Source organism: Cibotium barometz, chromosome 38 (assembly GCF_041138505.1).
Source record: "Cibotium barometz isolate CiBa-2024 chromosome 38, ASM4113850v1, whole genome shotgun sequence".
Classification (NCBI taxonomy): domain Eukaryota; kingdom Viridiplantae; phylum Streptophyta; class Polypodiopsida; order Cyatheales; family Cibotiaceae; genus Cibotium; species Cibotium barometz.
This window is the reverse complement of record NC_141083.1, coordinates 25,857,009-25,874,610: the sequence shown is the minus strand read 5'-3', so window position 1 is coordinate 25,874,610 and position 17,602 is coordinate 25,857,009. Positions and strand designations below refer to the sequence as shown.

Genomic DNA, 17,602 nt, shown 5'->3' with positions numbered 1-17,602 from the left:
AAAAGACATGAATGGGCATAGATGTGACATATCTTCTATTCTATTAAGCACATGTTTTTCTCTCCTACCACATGTCACTCTCTCTAGCGTCTCCTCTAAAACCATCTCCTCTCCTCCTCTAGCCACATGGTGCTCTATTGAGCACATGTTTTTCTCTCCTGCCACATGTCACTCTCTCTAGTGTCTGCTCTAAAACCATCTTCTCTCCTCTCTAGCCACATGGCGCGAGCCTCCCACTAGTGCAAAATAATCCATTGTTCATACATGGACATGCCTTTTCGTACCAATCATTCATTTTGAACTTGGGACTGAAACTGGACATTAAACATCTGTCCTGGAAATGTTTCCTTCAACCCTCCATGTATTATGATGTGTAGCCTGTTTGGCAAGCAAGGGGTCAAACCTTCCTAAGTTAACTACATCTACACAACCTCTACTGCAAAACTACTCAATGGTCATTTCCTTTCTATTCTCTTTCCATGGACAAGTAGCTTGTACATGCTTTTGAAGTTTTGCACTATTTCAGGACAGCATGCACCATGGTTGTTAAGATAAGCATGATTACTACAAGCACCGATGGTAATGGCTTTTCATACAAATCGACCAAGCGGCCAAGTAGTGATGACCAAAATGATAACGGGTTTTTGGCCCACACTTTCTTGATGGTGTGCATAGCATTGTTATGGTAAAGAAACAGAAGAGAAAATGCTCAGTTCACTGTTATAGTTAAAAAACAGAATAGGAATGCTCAATGGCCACAACTCTCAGACAATTGTGAATGACACTGTTATTTAAAACATACAGAATAGAAATGCTCAATTCAATGGATGATGTTCAATGGCCACAAGTTACTGACTAGATTTGAAAGTACCCAATGCCCTTCCATATCACAACCATTGGTTTTGGCAATGAGATATTCCCATGGTTCAGTCATGTCTTCTCTTCAAGAACAACGGGCATTGTGCATGTTTAAATCCTATGATCAGTGTCATTCTCGAAGGATCCTGCCATACAGAACCTCGCTCCATAGCCACTAGACCCAAATGCATACCTCTTCTAAGCAATCAAAGCCCATGGGACCTCCATTTTTCTGAAATATGACTTCATCTTGACATCCGAGAAACCATAACTTGACATTGAGAGAAACCAATGGCATTAGTTAGGAGAAGACATGTGGGAAGAAAAAGGCATATTGTGCAAACCACTCACTCAAGAGTCCAAAGAAAATACCTTGTTTAGCCTATGTAATGAGAGGAGAGGATGGTGAGCATCCATTCCTTCCTGATGTGATACCATGCATGATCGTGAGACAAAGAAGGTAACAGTTACCACATTCCCGAACATGATATAAGCTTTGCCAAAATTTTGCAGTGGAAAAAAGAGTACTGTTAGCCAGATATTTATAAATATAACATAGCACAGGACCAGTTCAGTGGCCAATGTTCCATGAGCACCCTTAAGCTTATACTACAGAAAAATGTTGAACAGACGCTTGCTCGGGCTTTACCACCCATACAGCCTTCTGCCATTGCACAAACAAGAGCTGAACCAGAGCCTACTGCATCCTGACAACACTCATGAGCCACTTAGTTCCTACCGCATTACTGGTTATCCTTGCATTTATTACCAAGACATGACTGCATTTCCATGCACCTTACAGGTTATCATGTAATCTTTTTGTGAAAAACTGTTGCTGATGCAACCAAAAAACGATTTGCACCTTCCCTTTAAGATGTCGTGGTGGGCCTTCCTGACTTCAAGTGCAGGAAGACCAATGCTCAATGCAGGCCTCTCAATGAGCTCATGAACAGAATGCAAGGACTTCAAGCCTCAGAAAAGAGAGCAGGACAGTTGATGTGCTGTGGTCACCCAAGCCGCGCCTTTTTTTGCCCCATGAATGGGGGAGTGTTGGAGCCATCTGTATCGGTATTTGTTGTATGGTTGCCTGCCTCTCCTTCCGTGGAGTTCTCGACCATTGACTGCACAAACTCTGTCGAGAGGTTGGCGTAGAGCTCCACTATGCGTGCAATGTTGCTATTGAGCTCCCTTATGAGGGCAACATTTCTCGTGAGGTTCTCAGGTATCTTGCTTTCATGGTTTTGGTTGATCTCCCTGATTAGGACCCGGTTTTGGTCCAAGATGGTCTGAACCTGAGAAAAGCTTATCTGGAAGGTCTCCCAGACCTTGCCATTTATAGCATTCCCATTTTCTGGGCATGAAGCATCATCCCCCCTCTTCATCAGATCTTCAGAAGAAATCTCAGATTTTTGATAGCATACCTCTTAGGAGACTTGAAGGTAATAACTGCGGAGTGATGGTACAAATCTATTAAAAAGTGTATGAGGAACAACAAGAGGTTGATTCCATGTGACGACGACCGGCGTACGATAGCAAGGCCAGAGATCTGTTGAGCTCATCACCCATCCACCCACCCCCACAAAAAAACAAAAAAACACAACAAAAAACCCCCCAAAATTATTTTAAAAAAAAGCTAAGCAATTGCAGATCCAAAACACTTGAGGAAAACCATGTACCTCTGAAGCAAATAACAGGGTATGGTCTAACTAACCAGGTATTAGTTGGATCGGTTTCTCACAAACGGGGCCTTATCCTGCCACACAAGTAAGAGTCAGATTAGTCTGCTTAAAAGAGTGTTAGGGCTAACTTAAGTTTATAACCTTCACAGCAGAGCATAGTAATCCCTGTTGTTCCCAAACTCTTAATATACCAGAGATTAGGAAATAATTACAAACCCCCCTCCTCTTCCCTTTCAAATGCCCACCTAGAGTGCCCAGAACAAACCCAAATTTTGCATTCTCTCTCTCCAGTGCTCAGATCAACGCTCTATACAAAATCAAGTGCTTGAAACAATCCCAATTCAGGCTCTTTTGCATGCTAACTCCAAGACTTACCCATACTAATTCAAGAGCCCAGAAGCTGAAAAGCACGGGTTTCAGTTCTGCATCAGAGGGCCAAAGAAGTGGGCACCTTCATGAACTTGGCCGTAAAGGGAGAATCATAAATGGTCTCTCTCTCTCTCTCTCTCTCTCTCTCTCTCTCTCTCTCTCTCTCTCTGAGACACCCACTGCTATGGTCTTCAAATATCTGAGAGAGTAGATATGAGGAACAGAATACATGTGTGCTGGAAGAAAACCCGCTATTAGAGAGCGCTAACGCCCTTCGAAGCGGCCGCTAATCCGCTGTTAGGCCTGACGCCGTCAAGCCTAACGGCGGTCTCGCGGCGATCTCGCGAAGGCCTTCTGCGTGCAGAAAAAGATTTCATGAGGCCTCGGCCCGCCTGTCAAGATCCTACGACCTTTTCAGCGCCCCTCATTGGTCCACGTAACTGGAGCCACCAGCTTCTCGGCCTCCAAGTGATACGGGGCATGTGCTCCGGTGCCGAGCCGCGGAGGCTCGGGCCCCCCTCGGCCACTCAACTTCCAGATCAGGATTCACTGCAAAAGTGCACGTGTAAAAAAGTCCCCACATTTAAGCCCTTTATTTTGCTTCAATAATAATCACTCTTTCCCTTATCAAACTCCTTTATTTATTTATTTATTTTTGACTAAAATGCCATTTATTCTTTATTATTAGTTTTACACTATTAAGTACATCTTTTCCCCTTTATTTATGAGTTTATAACACCTTGCCAATACACGATCTTTTCCCATCCATGCCACACACGATCTTTTCCCATCCATGCCACACACCCCATTTTGTCCACCTTTTGTCTTGAAAACCCAAGAGTGCTACTATCAAACCAACCACAACCCCCAAACAACAACAACAACAACACACTTTTCAGCATGCTCATCTAGTACCCCAATCCTCTCAATAATCACTCAGTGTCCACTAGCGCCCTCATTCGGTCGATGGACCTCAAATTTTACACATCTTCCCCGCACGTCCCACTCGGATGAATAAGATTGCTCGTCTATTATCATCACAAGTGGGCAGCCTCACTGCATAAATGCATTCTTTTCCCCTCCTTTTCCATTCCACCAAACTCCTTCCTAATCCCCCTTTTCATTCCTAATCAAGTACCTGTAAAACATTAAATCCTTATATTTACACAATCAAATTTGTCCTCACCCTATATTGTGGAAGAGGTTCACGGTCTTCTAAGTATTCACCTATTAATCCCTTAACCGTAGTTACAACATGGCATTTACATCCATCTCTAGAACTAGAATTTGGAGGACCTCCACTCCCCTTTGCCATATAAACCTTCCCATGGCATGCCCTTTGTTTGTTTATATATAAAAGAATGTCTTATACACCTTAACAATACTTAGAAATTTGGCATTCATGTTTCTCCTTATTGGATCTTAATGCAACAAACAGGCTATTATAAAGTTGTCAACCCTCCAGTTATGCATGCAACCGCTCAAGCTTAGTAAAAGTCATAACTCCTCAAATTTTTATATAGGTTTAAGCCATGTCGATATCATAGTGTAGTGACATTCACACCAATGTAATCTTTTTTTTATATGCATGATGCATGAACGTGCAGTCACTTTATATATAGAAGACATTAGCAAATGAAGTTTGCACATGTTCTTAGTTACGAAGCAAAATGTGACATTACACATGTGACAATTAAATATAATTATCCCACTAACTTTGGCATTAATGATGTTTCTTAAATATAGCTATGCCAATAGCTTTGGCATTGAAATGATGTTTCTAAATGCGGCATTCATTGTTCTTTCTTAGAAGCTATTATGATGTAATTTGCTTCCTTTTCTTTAATAGAAATTATATTGTACTCATTCACTTTATTCTCATTTTTCAAGGGGAATCCCTAATTATAAAAAATGAGCATATCATGAGAGGATCTTCTCATAAACTTTAGATTTGTTAGCCAAAAACTTGATATTATAAATTATGAAAGGAATCACTAGTTTTATTATTTATAAATACAACCAAGCTTTCTTTGTAGCACATGTTGATTTACTTACCATCATCTCGCTTGTGAGCTTTCAGATGTCATATTTTATCATAGAGTAAGGAGTAAGAACATAAATTTGAATAAATAACAATCATTGTAATTTTTCTAAATCATACTAAAGTCCCTAAAATAACATTAAGATAGAAAGGCACGTATTGCAGAATTTTCATTGTCACAGAAAATTTTCATACACCTATCTACCTAAAAGGTGCTAACATCAATGTGCTTAAATCACATGGAACAGACTTTTACCTAGCATGATGCCCTAGCTAGATACCCCTATTTAGAGACATAAGTAGAGGTTTGGGGTAGGGTGCTACCTATTCTAAGTGCCTATGTATGCAACATGTGCTTGTGAACTACAAAGCTCTTATGAGCATATGTCGTGCATGGGCTATAAGCATGGAAGGTGTGCCCTTGTTTTTCTCCTCCAAGTGAAGACTCAAAGTCACTACTTTCTTTGACTCTTGTCACTTTCTTTGATATTTACCTTTCTTTTCGATTTTGGGGAATCAAGGTCATGATAGCACCCCTCTTTGAGTTGATGAGGGTTTGTACATCCCCACCATAAATAAACTGAAAGTAGTAGATGGGAGCTTTGGCTTCTTCCCCGCTCATGGCCTCCTTCAATTCACTATTTTAAAGTCACATAACCTCCATGTTATGCTTATGACTATTGGTGAGTTCTTCCTATAAAGTCTCAACCAAAATGAGCTCATGCTCAAGCTTGCAGAATGACCCCATAAACAAATTGAAATTAGTAGATGGGATCTTTGGTTTCTACCTTGCTCATGACCACCGTCAATTCCCTATTTTGAAGTCAAAAGACCTCCATGTTATGCTTATGACTATTGGTCAATTATTCCTATGTAGTCTTAACTAGAATGAGCTCATGCTCAAGCTTACAGATTCTTCTTTAGGTTTTTAAAGATCAACTTCTAACATAGCCACTTTCTTTTGAGCTTTATCATGAAGTTGCCAATGGGAGAGGTTATGCTTTATGATCTCCTCTTAAATAAGCTTATCGTCGCACTTGAGTTGCTCTTTTTGGTGGAGAATGTGTTTCTTGAAAGATTCAACTATATGACCGATGAGGGTGATTTGATGAGTGTCGGTTTGAAAGATGATTGGGTAGTATGGGGTCATTTGTGTTTTCTCCTTATGGGTTGTTAAGGGTATGAAGGTGGTCCTATGATGGGCAAGGGGTAATGCGATATCTAGCAATGCAAAGGGTGCCGTGGGTATGATTTGGGGAGCATTGGGGAGCCTCAGAGCTTACCAAAGTCCTTGACCAAACTTGTTTAGAAGAATGCAAGGGAGAGGGTGAGCTTGAGCTCCTTATTGCAAGCAAACACACACACACACACACACACACACACACACACACACACACACAAGACTAGACAAGCACACAAGAGAGATGGATGGATGAATTTTTTTCTATTCTCTTCTCTTCTCTACAACCATAACATAAAGATAAGAGTAATACTATAAGGGACCTTAAAGTACTCTCCTACTATAACGTACAAAGGTCGATCCAAGTGTGAACTTGCCTACATGAGCTAGTACTATAATTATGCCATAGCTCTAGTAAACCAAAATGGAATGGATGGCTGAATTTTTTCTATTCTCTTCTCTACAACTATAACATAAAGATAAGAGTACATACTTTAAGGGAAATTACTCTCCTACTATAACATACAAAGGTTGGTCCATAGTGTAAACCCGACTACATGAGTGGCACTATAACTATGCTATAACTCTAGTAAACCAAAATGGCTATCATATAGATTGTAAATCATTGGTGAGATATCACCCATAATCTTGTCAACCATGGTGAAAGTGCAAAGTTATCAACCTAGCGTGTCACCCATATCTGCACTAGTTGAGCTCAATATCTCAACACTCCCCCTTAAGCTCAACTCAAGTTATAAACCACTAGGGGTGGCATATCACCCATAATCTCATCAACCATGCCAGTGGTGTAAGTGCGGAGTTATCATCTTGGTATGTCACCCATATCTGCACTAGTTGAGCTCAATATCTCAATAATCCCCCTCAAGCTCAACCCTAGTGTCACACAAGTTGTAAACCACTGGTGGTATATCACCCATAATCTCATCAATCATGCCAGTGGCATAAGTGCAGAGTTGTCATCCTGGCATGTCACCCATATCTGCACTAGTTAACCTTGATATCTCAACACTCCCCCTCGAGCTCAACTCCATAAGTAAGCTCCTGAACCTGTAATACTTACCTGATGTCTTGATGAAGATGTTAGTTGCCTGATCCTTTGTACTGTTGAGATATACCAAATCAACATCACCCAATATAACTGAAAGAATCCATGTCCCAAATAAATGGACGAGACTAAATAATTCTCCATAATATCAATATGAAAATCATGTCCCACATAAATGGGCAAGACAAAACAGTCCCATAAGTTCAGATATCATAATCATGTTCCAAGTAAATGGGCGAGACAAAACAATCCCATAAAACAAGCCCCATAATCATGTCCCAAGTAAATGGGTGAGATAAAACAATCCCATAAGGCCATATCAGATTTCTATGTCCATGCTCCAAGAGTATATCCAAACAAATAAGTGTTGGTGTCATATCCACCAACTCAAAAGAGCAATCTCTCGTTCCCCAGTCCCCAATGTCATGTTAAACACATGCTACTCTCCACTGGCTTCCATGCTTACACATGCGAAGACCAGGTTAAGAAATAGAAGATCGGTTAACTATGCACGTGGATAGGATCTAGTTTGTTTTCCACTACATCTGGTATATGTATATATGCAATGCACCCAAAATAGGGAGGATCCATCTTATGGGTTGAGCCATTCTTCCAATGAGCATCCATTTAGACCACTTCATTCTATCTATAGAGGGCATGCAACAAAGAAGCTCACAACTTTTTAATTAATATCAGTAGAGCTTGTAAACAAGATGTCAAGATGTTGGATAGTGAAGAAGAGGACTTGGAATATGATCCCCTCACTAAGCTTGATGACTCCGAGGATTGCATTCATGTTCTGGCCCCACAGAATCTTGGGACAAGGTTTACACATATAACTTTATGGTGGTTAATTAAGCAAACGACTTCAATGAGCTCCACCAATAAATATTTAGTATACAATCGAAGTAGTTACAAGTGAGCGGTGCCATCAAGTCGTCTTTTATTTTACATCACTTTAAAATTTTATCTACTATGCTTGAGTGGTTTTTTAGGACTTACTTATGTTTTGTAATATTTTTGCATGCTCAAATAGGTTGTGTACATAATGTAAATAAGGGATAACTAAGCTAAGTGTAATGTCAGCACATCAACGGTATGTACATTAACTAGCCTAGGATGTATATACTTGGTCTAGGCAAAGGTTGAAGTCTAGGTGTGCCCAGACACTTATTAAGATTGTATATAAGGTAAAACAACTAATAAGGAAGGGATTTTTCCTTATATAAATTTGAGAGCTCATGTGTGCTTCTCCTTCTCTATTTTATCCATTCTCTAGTGTGTGTGAGTGTGAGTGTGTGAGAGAGATTGCAGCCTCCTTCTCTATTTTATCCATTCTCTAGTGTGTGTGAGAGAGATTGCAGCCTCCTTCTCTATTTTATCCATTCTCTAGTGTGTGTGAGTGTGAGTGTGTGAGAGAGATTGCAACCTCCTTCTCCTTCTCTATTTTATTCATTCTCTAGTGTGTGTGAGAGATTGCTCTAGTGTGTGTGAGAGAGATTGCACCCTTATAGGTTACCTTCTTTGCACCATAATGGCTTTGAAACTGTGAGGAGGAGGTCCTTGGAGCAACTTTGACAATCATTGGTAGTCCTACCGTGTGTAGGTAAGTGAAGGAGGTTAGGAGTTCCAAGCTCATTTTCTTTCTTTCAGTCCTACTATGTGTAGGCAAGTGAAGGAGGTTGGGAGTGGATAAGGTATTTTAATCCATAGATTTGGATGGGTTTTTGCTTGTTTTGTGCTTGATTTTTAGTTTTTAGGGAGTTTTTTTATATAGATTCCCTATAGATTTTGAGTTTGTGTGGCCGGATTTACATTAGTATTTAGGCTTTTTAAGTTATTGGTAGGAATAGATAAATCATTTATTTTTCATGAATTGCATTAGGGTTAGTATTATCTTTGGTTTGAAGAATTTATTTAGTTTAATTAAGCTTAATTAATGGGAATCAGAGTCCATTAGTTTTATAGTCCTTAATATAGTGAGCTTAATCTGTTCTCATATCTCCCTCATATACGAGCTCAAAATCAAGATTTGAGACCAACATTAAAATCATGTCATTGTTCTCTATGCATCTATAGCCTTAAATCGTTGATTTCTTGATTTATAAAAATTTGATTTTTCTTAATTAATTAGTGTTTTAGTTGTAAATTGTGATTAGGTAGAGTTGTTTGTGGTAATTTTTCCTATTTTTCTATCTAACTACATTAATATCTAGTTGAGTGGTGGTTGGATTGAGCTAGATGAGCATTTAAGCTTTCATGAGAGTTTTCCACATCTAGATTAGTGATTTTCATACCATGATTAGCTCTTTAATCACCTAATTGATCATTAAATAATTTCCTAGAATTGCTTTTCTTCTTCTTTGGCAAACCACTGCTTAGTTAATCATGTTAAGCATGGAAATTGATTTTAATTAGTCTCTCAAATGCTCATCTCTAAATATAGTAGCTTCCATACAAGATTTGCAAGATCATATCTCTTTGCTTATGAGACCTTTTGCAAATTCTAATATCTAGCTTTCATTATCATATGATTGCTGAGCTATGTAATCATAGTGATATCTAGCTTTCATTGTCATATGATTACTAAGCTATGTAATCATACTTTGATTTCTTAGAGATTGAAATTATTAAGATTTTATGCTCTTGGCTATAAATTTGGTTAATTATAAATTGTTTTTTATTGCTAGCATTGATATTGTTGGAGCTCATACATAGCCAACTTTATGGGTTTCAATTTTGGGAGGAGTTAATAATAATGTTTGTTGTGGTATCATTATCGTCTCAGTTTCAGACTCTTCATCAGAGGTGTTTGAATTAGAGGTGGTTGAATCGTAGTCTTTTTTCCATGTGGACTCAGGCTCACTACACTCCCTAATTTCCGCAATGTTTAGGTGTACAACACTCATCATTCGCAATGGTACAACCTTAGGAAGTTCCTTGCCATCAGAAGTCACCCATGTTGCTCCTCACTTACCTCACGTGTCTAATGTGGCCATCATTTGAATCCAATTTAAATCATCTCCCTCGTATATGGCATGTGGCTTGTAGGTTGAATCCTTCTCTAGGGGCTTGTGTCAATATCCTTTTTCAAGTGAAGTAGTATTGTAATGGAATAGAATGGATTGTGGTATCATATTGATTTCTAAAAACTCCACCACTACCCATAGGGTGTATGTGGCCAGTCTTCACAAGATCTACTCTAAGGATCGAGTCATCAAACTACAAGTAGACATGGTTCCTCGCCCACTTATGGACCATCTTAACTTCACGCATGATGAAAGGTTGTCCTAAGATCATCTCACAGGAGTCAGGTTGTTTGGTAAAATCCATCACAAATGAAGGTATGCTTCACTCCATGTTTCAACACTTTGATCTTAAGATCTCATAGCATCCCAATAGGCTTGGCAATTGTTCCATCGATGCCCATCTTAACAACAACATCAGAGACTTCAAGATGAGATCTATCCATCTTTTCCCAACACTTCTTGGTGATGAGACTCACTCCTGCACCACTCTCTAGGACTCCCATTACTATAATTCCTTTGGTAGCGAACGGAAAGGGTTACATTAGTCTCATCACTCTCAAAGTATTGACATCCCAATTTTTTCAATGGAATTTTGACTACAGATTTAGTCTGGTCATCATCCACTTGAGCTTCTTGTACACTCCCATATGAAAGACGTGGCTTATGCGTATCTGCAAATGGTGGTAACCCAATATGAAGTTCCCCATTGAGCAGAGATTTTAACATAGCAAAAAGTTGTGGGTCTCCACATAAATGTGTAGATTGTGGTTTCTATTTTTGAGGCCATGAATTCCATCATTTTGGGAATGTTCAATATGGAGTACCCTCTCTGCCATATGAGGGCACCAGTGAGGTTAGAATCTCCACCTCTTTGATGCAGAACTTTAAGGGTCTCATAATTGAACATTCTCCTAAAAAGATTAGAATCCATTCTTGGGACAAGTGAGTGTCATTTTCTTCTAGGATGACACTACGAATGTCTAAGATTTGTGAGTTCTGACAAGTTTTAGATTATCAGGAATGTCCAAATATTTATGGATTATGGTGGGTTTCTTCAGATTGTCATGAATGTCCAAAGGTTTAACAAGTTTCAGATTGTCAGGATGAATAGGTTCGACGGGCTTCATATTGTCAGGAATGTCCAAAGATTTGTGATTTTTGAAGTGTTTAAGATTGTCAGGAATGTCCAAAGAGAGGTTAACAAAAATATGGGAGCTACTCCAATACCACTTGACCTAAGGATACATATAAACCGACATGCTAGAGCCGCTAGAGGCCGAGGCAGGGGTGGAGCATCCATAAGAAGGTGCACGAGGCCCCACTGAGGGAGCCAATCAGAGTGACCCCTCACATGGGAGTCGCAACACTTACCAACATATTAAGAATGACTGAAGAAATAGGAGGGGGATTGCTAGGGAGTTAGGTAACACACACCGGCACCACAAAGAGCAACACCAATCAAGCCCAACCATGTGGTGAGATTAATACATAAATTCTCAGGTGGTGGTAATACCTCAAGGTATTTAAATCGGTGTGTGAAACTTGTGGGCCTATTAGTGTGACAAATGAAGATCTTGTTAGAATTTCGTGGTGCTCATGAAATATGTGGAGGAGAGAGACTCACAAAATACAAGAAAAGATCTTGCTTATTAAGTTGCTCAAAATACAACTAAGCTTCATGCTCATAAAATGCCTTCTAGCTCCACCTTTCAATAGGTGAGCTAGTGGACCATAAGTCCATTCACACACACACCCTTCTCCTCCCCTCTTACATAACCTTAGTCTCTTAATACCCCCCCTCAATACCAACTATGAAAAAATTGGAATAGGTGGTATTGGACATAGGATGCCTTTATAACATTAGGCGTACAAGGTTAGGAATATACATTGAGATTTAAAATAATTTTTCAGTGGAGTTAGAGGCTGATACAAAGTTAGCCTCTGACTCTTTGTTAGGACATTTGGAAGTGATATGTCCCGTTTGTTTACACTTGTTACATTTCATTTTGTTGGGATATTTGATCCAACAATTATTTGCCAAATGACCCACCTTTTTGCAATGGACACATCTTACTTTGATCACTTGATGTGACAAAGCTTGTTCGATATTCGATGAAGTTGTTGCATTTGAAGATTCAGCTCCTCCCTTTGGCCTCTTTTCTTCATCAAGACAAGATTGAATGACTCCTTCAAGGGTGAGATTAGGTATGTTCTTCAGGGTGGTGACTAAGGTGGGGTACACCTTCTTGACTGCTTTTAGCAAAACAGCCACTGTATCATCTTCATCCATTCTCGCATTCACTAATGCAATTTGAGCCATAAGGCCCTTCAAGTGAGAGATGAAGGCTCCAATGTCGTGTCCCTCTTTGAGTTCCAAGCTGAAAAATTCAATTTTAAGTGAGATCTTGGAATTCTTACCATGAGCTCCATAGAGCTTGTCAAGCTCATCCCATTTCTCCTTTGCAGTCGGAAGCTGGTCCACATGGTGAATGAGAGCCTCATCAAGATGAAGCATGATGATGGCTTGTGCCCTCTCATCATCTTCAATATCTTCAGCCTTAGTTTGATCAATAACCTTAGTGCCGGAGATGAATGGCCAAAAACCTTTGGACATCATCTTGTACTTGACAAGGACTTGCCAAGTGTGGAAGCCCTCTCCTGAGAACTTCTTAATTTGGGTGTTGTCCTTTGACATTGGGTATTGAGAGTAATGGGCTGATTTATGAAGAAGAAAAAAACAAAAATTTGTGATGTTTTGGCTTAAGTAGAAAGAGAAAGGCTTATGAGAGTGCAACAACCCTTAAATCAAGCCAAGGATGTTGCATAAAAAAGGAGATTCAGATGGTGAAGTTTATGGTTTAGCACTTAGGGTTTGTGCCCAACCACTAATTCTAATGGAGATTAGCTTTATTAGTGTCAAAGAACACTTTGTTTGGTGATTAAGATCACCATTAGTGTTTAGCAACACTATTAGTGCTTAAGAGCACATTTCTAGCATCTAATGACACTTGCATTAGTGATTAGATTCACCATTAGTGTTTAAGAACACTCTTAGTGTTTAGAAACACTTTGGAATGGCTCCCCTTTGTTGGATTAGTAGCCTCATTAGTATTAATCAACACTATTAGTGCTTATTAGTGCTTATAAGCACACTTTGAGAAGCTTTGTGCACTTGAAGATGTTGATGAAGCTTGATGACAATGAGGCTTCTGAACACCTCATGGTGTATGCCCACAACATCAGAAAATCTGGAGCAAAACACTTCAAGAAGCACTTAAGAGATTTGAAGCTAAGAGGAGAGGATTAGTGCAAAAAGAACACTTGATTTTGAAGCTTTAATGGAAGCTTCAATGGCTACCAAGTGAGCAACCTAGTTTTTTTGACTGTGGCGCACGCGTAGAGCAGCCATTAGGGCTGAAATCTTGACTGTAGACCCTTGAGACTTAGGGCTTCAGAAGCCCTAAGCTTGTGTGGCTTGAGGTTGCCCACAAGCTACGTATTATTGTACGACAAACTGTGCTGTACGCCAGCCTGCTTAGTGTGCAATGGCACGGCTGAGGGGAGTGTAATCTAGCAATTAGCTGTACGATTCTGAGCGCCCAGACCTCCTCTACACTTTCCTAGATGAGAGCTCGCCGAGTTCTTGCCTCCACAAGATGCTAGAGCTCCTCCACTAGCAGGAGATTCAGCTCTCCACAAAAGAAAGGGAATAAAATTGACCTATTCTACACCACAAAAATGACCTAATCTTGCCAAGCTCTAGATACCATGTTAGAATTTCGTGGTGCTCATGCTAGATCAAATATGTGGAGTAGAGAGACTCACAAAATACAAGAAAAGATCTTGCTTATTAAGTTGCTCAAAATACAACTAAGCTTCATGCTCATAAAATGCCTTCTAGCTCCACCTTTAAATAGGTGAGCTAGTGGACCATAAGTCCATTCACACACACACCCTTCTCCTCCCCTTTTACATAACCTTAGTCTCTTAATAGATCTTTTCATTCTCTCTTACACTAGAAGGGAAAGCACACCAATGGTATGGAACTTGATGATGATAGGATTAACTTTACATTGGTATACCAAGTTTTGCACGAAGCAGAGATTTGCATTGGTCTCGTCCACCATGAATCCTTGAAACTCTAGTTTCTCATAGCCATTCTTTTGCACCACATAATTCAACATCTTCTAAAATTCTATTCGTTCATACCTATCCTCAACTGTAAACTCACATGTAGGTGTAGTCAAAAGCCCACAAACTTAAGGGTCATACACATGAGTAGACATAGTTGGCAAACCAAGGACTCTATGGACGTGGTCAAAATGCACCCACATATTTTACAGATTTTTCCCTTATCTCATCCTATTGACCAAGTCAAGGCCACTTCCATGATCTTTAGTTGACATTTTAAATACATGTGGTTGATGCTGCTCACTCAACTGCCCCCAGGAAAAGCACACATACTTAACTTTACATTGGTTAAGTATGTGTTCATACCAAGTTTTGCACGAAGCAGAGATTTGCATTGGTCTCATCCACCATGAATCCTTGAAATTCTAGTTTCTCATAGCCATTCTTTTGCACCACATAATTCAACATCTTCTAAAATTCTATTCGTTCATACCTATCCTCAACTGTAAACTCACATGTAGGTGTAGTCAAAAGCCCACAAACATAAGGGTCATACACATGAGTAGACATAGTTGGCAAACCAAGGACTCTATGGACGTGGTCAAAATGCACCCACATATTTTACAGATTTTTCCCTTATCTCATCCTATTGACCAAGTCAAGGCCACTTCCATGATCTTTAGTTGACATTTTAAATACATGTGGTTGATGCTGCTCACTCAACTGCCCCCAGGAAAAGCACACTATGGATAAATGGATATCTACGTATGTTTTTTAGATCCAGAACTGCTTTAAGACCCTTTGATGCTTTTGGCTCTTTTAGCATACTCCAAACATCTTTCGATCCTCCTTTTGTTTGACAATGGAGTGACATACTCAAGCAGCTCTTCACCAATCTCTGAACTGCTAGGTTTCATATCCCATCAACATGTCTAAAATGACATCTTGAGCCTCAAATGTCTCCAATTATTTTTCCATTGTAAAGGGATTCATCGGAGCACAAGACAACACCTTCTCCTTAATCTTTTGTTCAAAACTCCTACATAGCTTCTCCTTTGTAAGGATGATTATGATTACTAAGACGTATAGCACATCTTGTAGTGTTGTCATGATATGTTGGAAGACAGTAATAAATTACATTTTGGGCATGTGGAGACACACTCATGCATTTGAACACAGTACTTACACGAAATGTTTCGAAATGTTTCCAAACTCTGGACCAATCAATCCCACTAGTCAACTCCGTTTCAGTCTTCCTTTCCACTATGTTTCATTCTGATAATGTAACCTAGAGTAGTAAGGGCAATCAATAGTCACGCATCGCAAATGGCCAGAGCATCTACTCAAATTTATGGCACCACATCAAACAATCACAACTACATGTGACATACTCTACCACCCAAGAGTGGCCATCATTCTTTTGTTCCATACCAGACATAGATTTCATTGCACACACAAGGAGGTAGCTCATATGCTATATACCCATGATAAGACCTTGGAAGCTCTGCCACCTTCTCAATATTTTTTGCACTATGCAAAAGCCACATGCAAACTATTGTTCAAGGGTTGTAGTTCAATCATGCTCAAGACACTGGTAATCTTCCCACTAATGGCTTCATTATCATCCTCCATATAGTAACTGGTGTTACATTCTCACCAATCTCAATAAAAACCTTGTAAAACTAGTGAAGCTCAGCATCTAGTGTACGAAATCTTCTTCTCCATCACAAAGAATTACTGTCTCTATCTTCACAAGCTCATGACTGAGAGAGAGAAATTTCAATGTCATTGGCACTCCTTGCAAATCAAAATATTCCTTTAGAATATCAAGCTTGAGCTCCTTCCATTTGCCTTCAAAAACTAGCTAAAGTTTTTGCCTAGCCAAAGGTCCCTAAATAGTGATGTTTCTGCTCATTGCTCTCAGAGGACACAGAAGGAAAAAGGACACGAAAACAAATGAAAAATACTGAACAAGGACACAACAATTAGAGGGAAACGAGGACAAAATGGGAAATACTGGGCTAGAAAAACCTCCTCCACCACTTGAATAACAAAAAGAAATATTTAAGAATCCTAATTTTGTAATTATATTTTGAATCGTTATCTATTATTAGTATTTTGCATGTATTTTATTTCTAATGTGTATATTTCATTTCTTGTGTATGTATTTTTTTGTTTTTCTATTTAAGTTGTTTAAACACTTATGCAACAACTAAAAATGTAAATTTATAATATCAGTTAAAATAAATGCTTTAAAATTGCAAGCTATTATATTCTTTCCAAAACCATTATTGAAAGATACGATGCACAAAAGAAAACTTAATACAGAATGATGGTATATAATTGTTCCAAAATAAGAACGACCGCCGTATTCAATCTAATTGATTATTAGACGTATTGTCTATGTTATTGCCACTGATATGTCAATTCACACAAAAATTTCTTGGTCCAACCTATTTTGGGTGCAAACTACATCATAACAACACCAAATTTGGTAGGCAACTAGTTCGTATGATGGATTGCAATCATGGCACTTGAGATTGGTTTCCCACAAGGCCTCTTGCTATTTTAAGCTTGGTTTAGAAATGCAACTAGCATGGGTGTTGTATTATTTGGTCTCAAAGTGTATATGTGTGTATTGATCCTCCTCTTTCTACTTGCCCATCTTTCTATGAGAGAGAGTGTGTAGATGTTTATGTGTTTTTACATGTGTTTGTGTTTTATGTTTGTTTTTTTTTCTATGATGAGAGAGAAAGAGAAAGCGAGAAATGTGTGTGTCTATTTGTTTGATTGGGTTTATATATATGTGCATGTACATTTATTTGTGTGTGTGTGTGTGTGTGTGTGTAAGTATTTTAAAATTAGATTACATTTTAAAAATAAAAATCAGAGTACATTTTTGTTTTTTTAAAATTATGAGGCCAAGTTGCCCTAGTTGTAACCTAGCTTTACCCTCTCTCCCCTCATTCTCTCACCCTCTCTCACCACTACCACCTCTCCCCTTCTTTTAGCCAAGCAATGTTGCACAGAGGCAAACCTCCATGACCTCTAGCCAAGTAACTTTCATGCAAATCATCTTCTGTAAATCTCGATTTCACCCCAAGAAAAAGTCATGAACGAGGCCGTGCCGGTTGTGCGATCTCCTTTAGAACTATTTTTTTTAAATTTTATTCGGTTTGATCCAAGACAAAAAGACAGGGACCTTGAATTTTTGGCCAAAAGTCAAAATTTCTGCAAAGAATAGAATGG

At 39.1% G+C, this 17,602-nt stretch overlaps 1 long non-coding RNA gene across 2 annotated transcripts; it reads right to left on the bottom strand.

The window, feature by feature from the left end:
• Positions 1–787: 787 nt before the first annotated feature.
• On the bottom strand, positions 788–3,272 carry LOC147616523 (uncharacterized). 2 transcript variants are annotated; one of them, XR_015262506.1, is made up of 4 exons: positions 2,913–3,257; positions 2,570–2,611; positions 1,231–2,404; positions 788–1,129 (listed from the first exon to the last, which is right to left on the bottom strand). It is a non-coding gene; the product is annotated as an uncharacterized LOC147616523 (long non-coding RNA). The 2 variants fall into 2 exon arrangements; XR_015262507.1 differs by lacking the exon at positions 788–1,129 and having other exon boundaries at positions 1,364–2,404; positions 2,913–3,272.
• Positions 3,273–17,602: the final 14,330 nt, after the last annotated feature.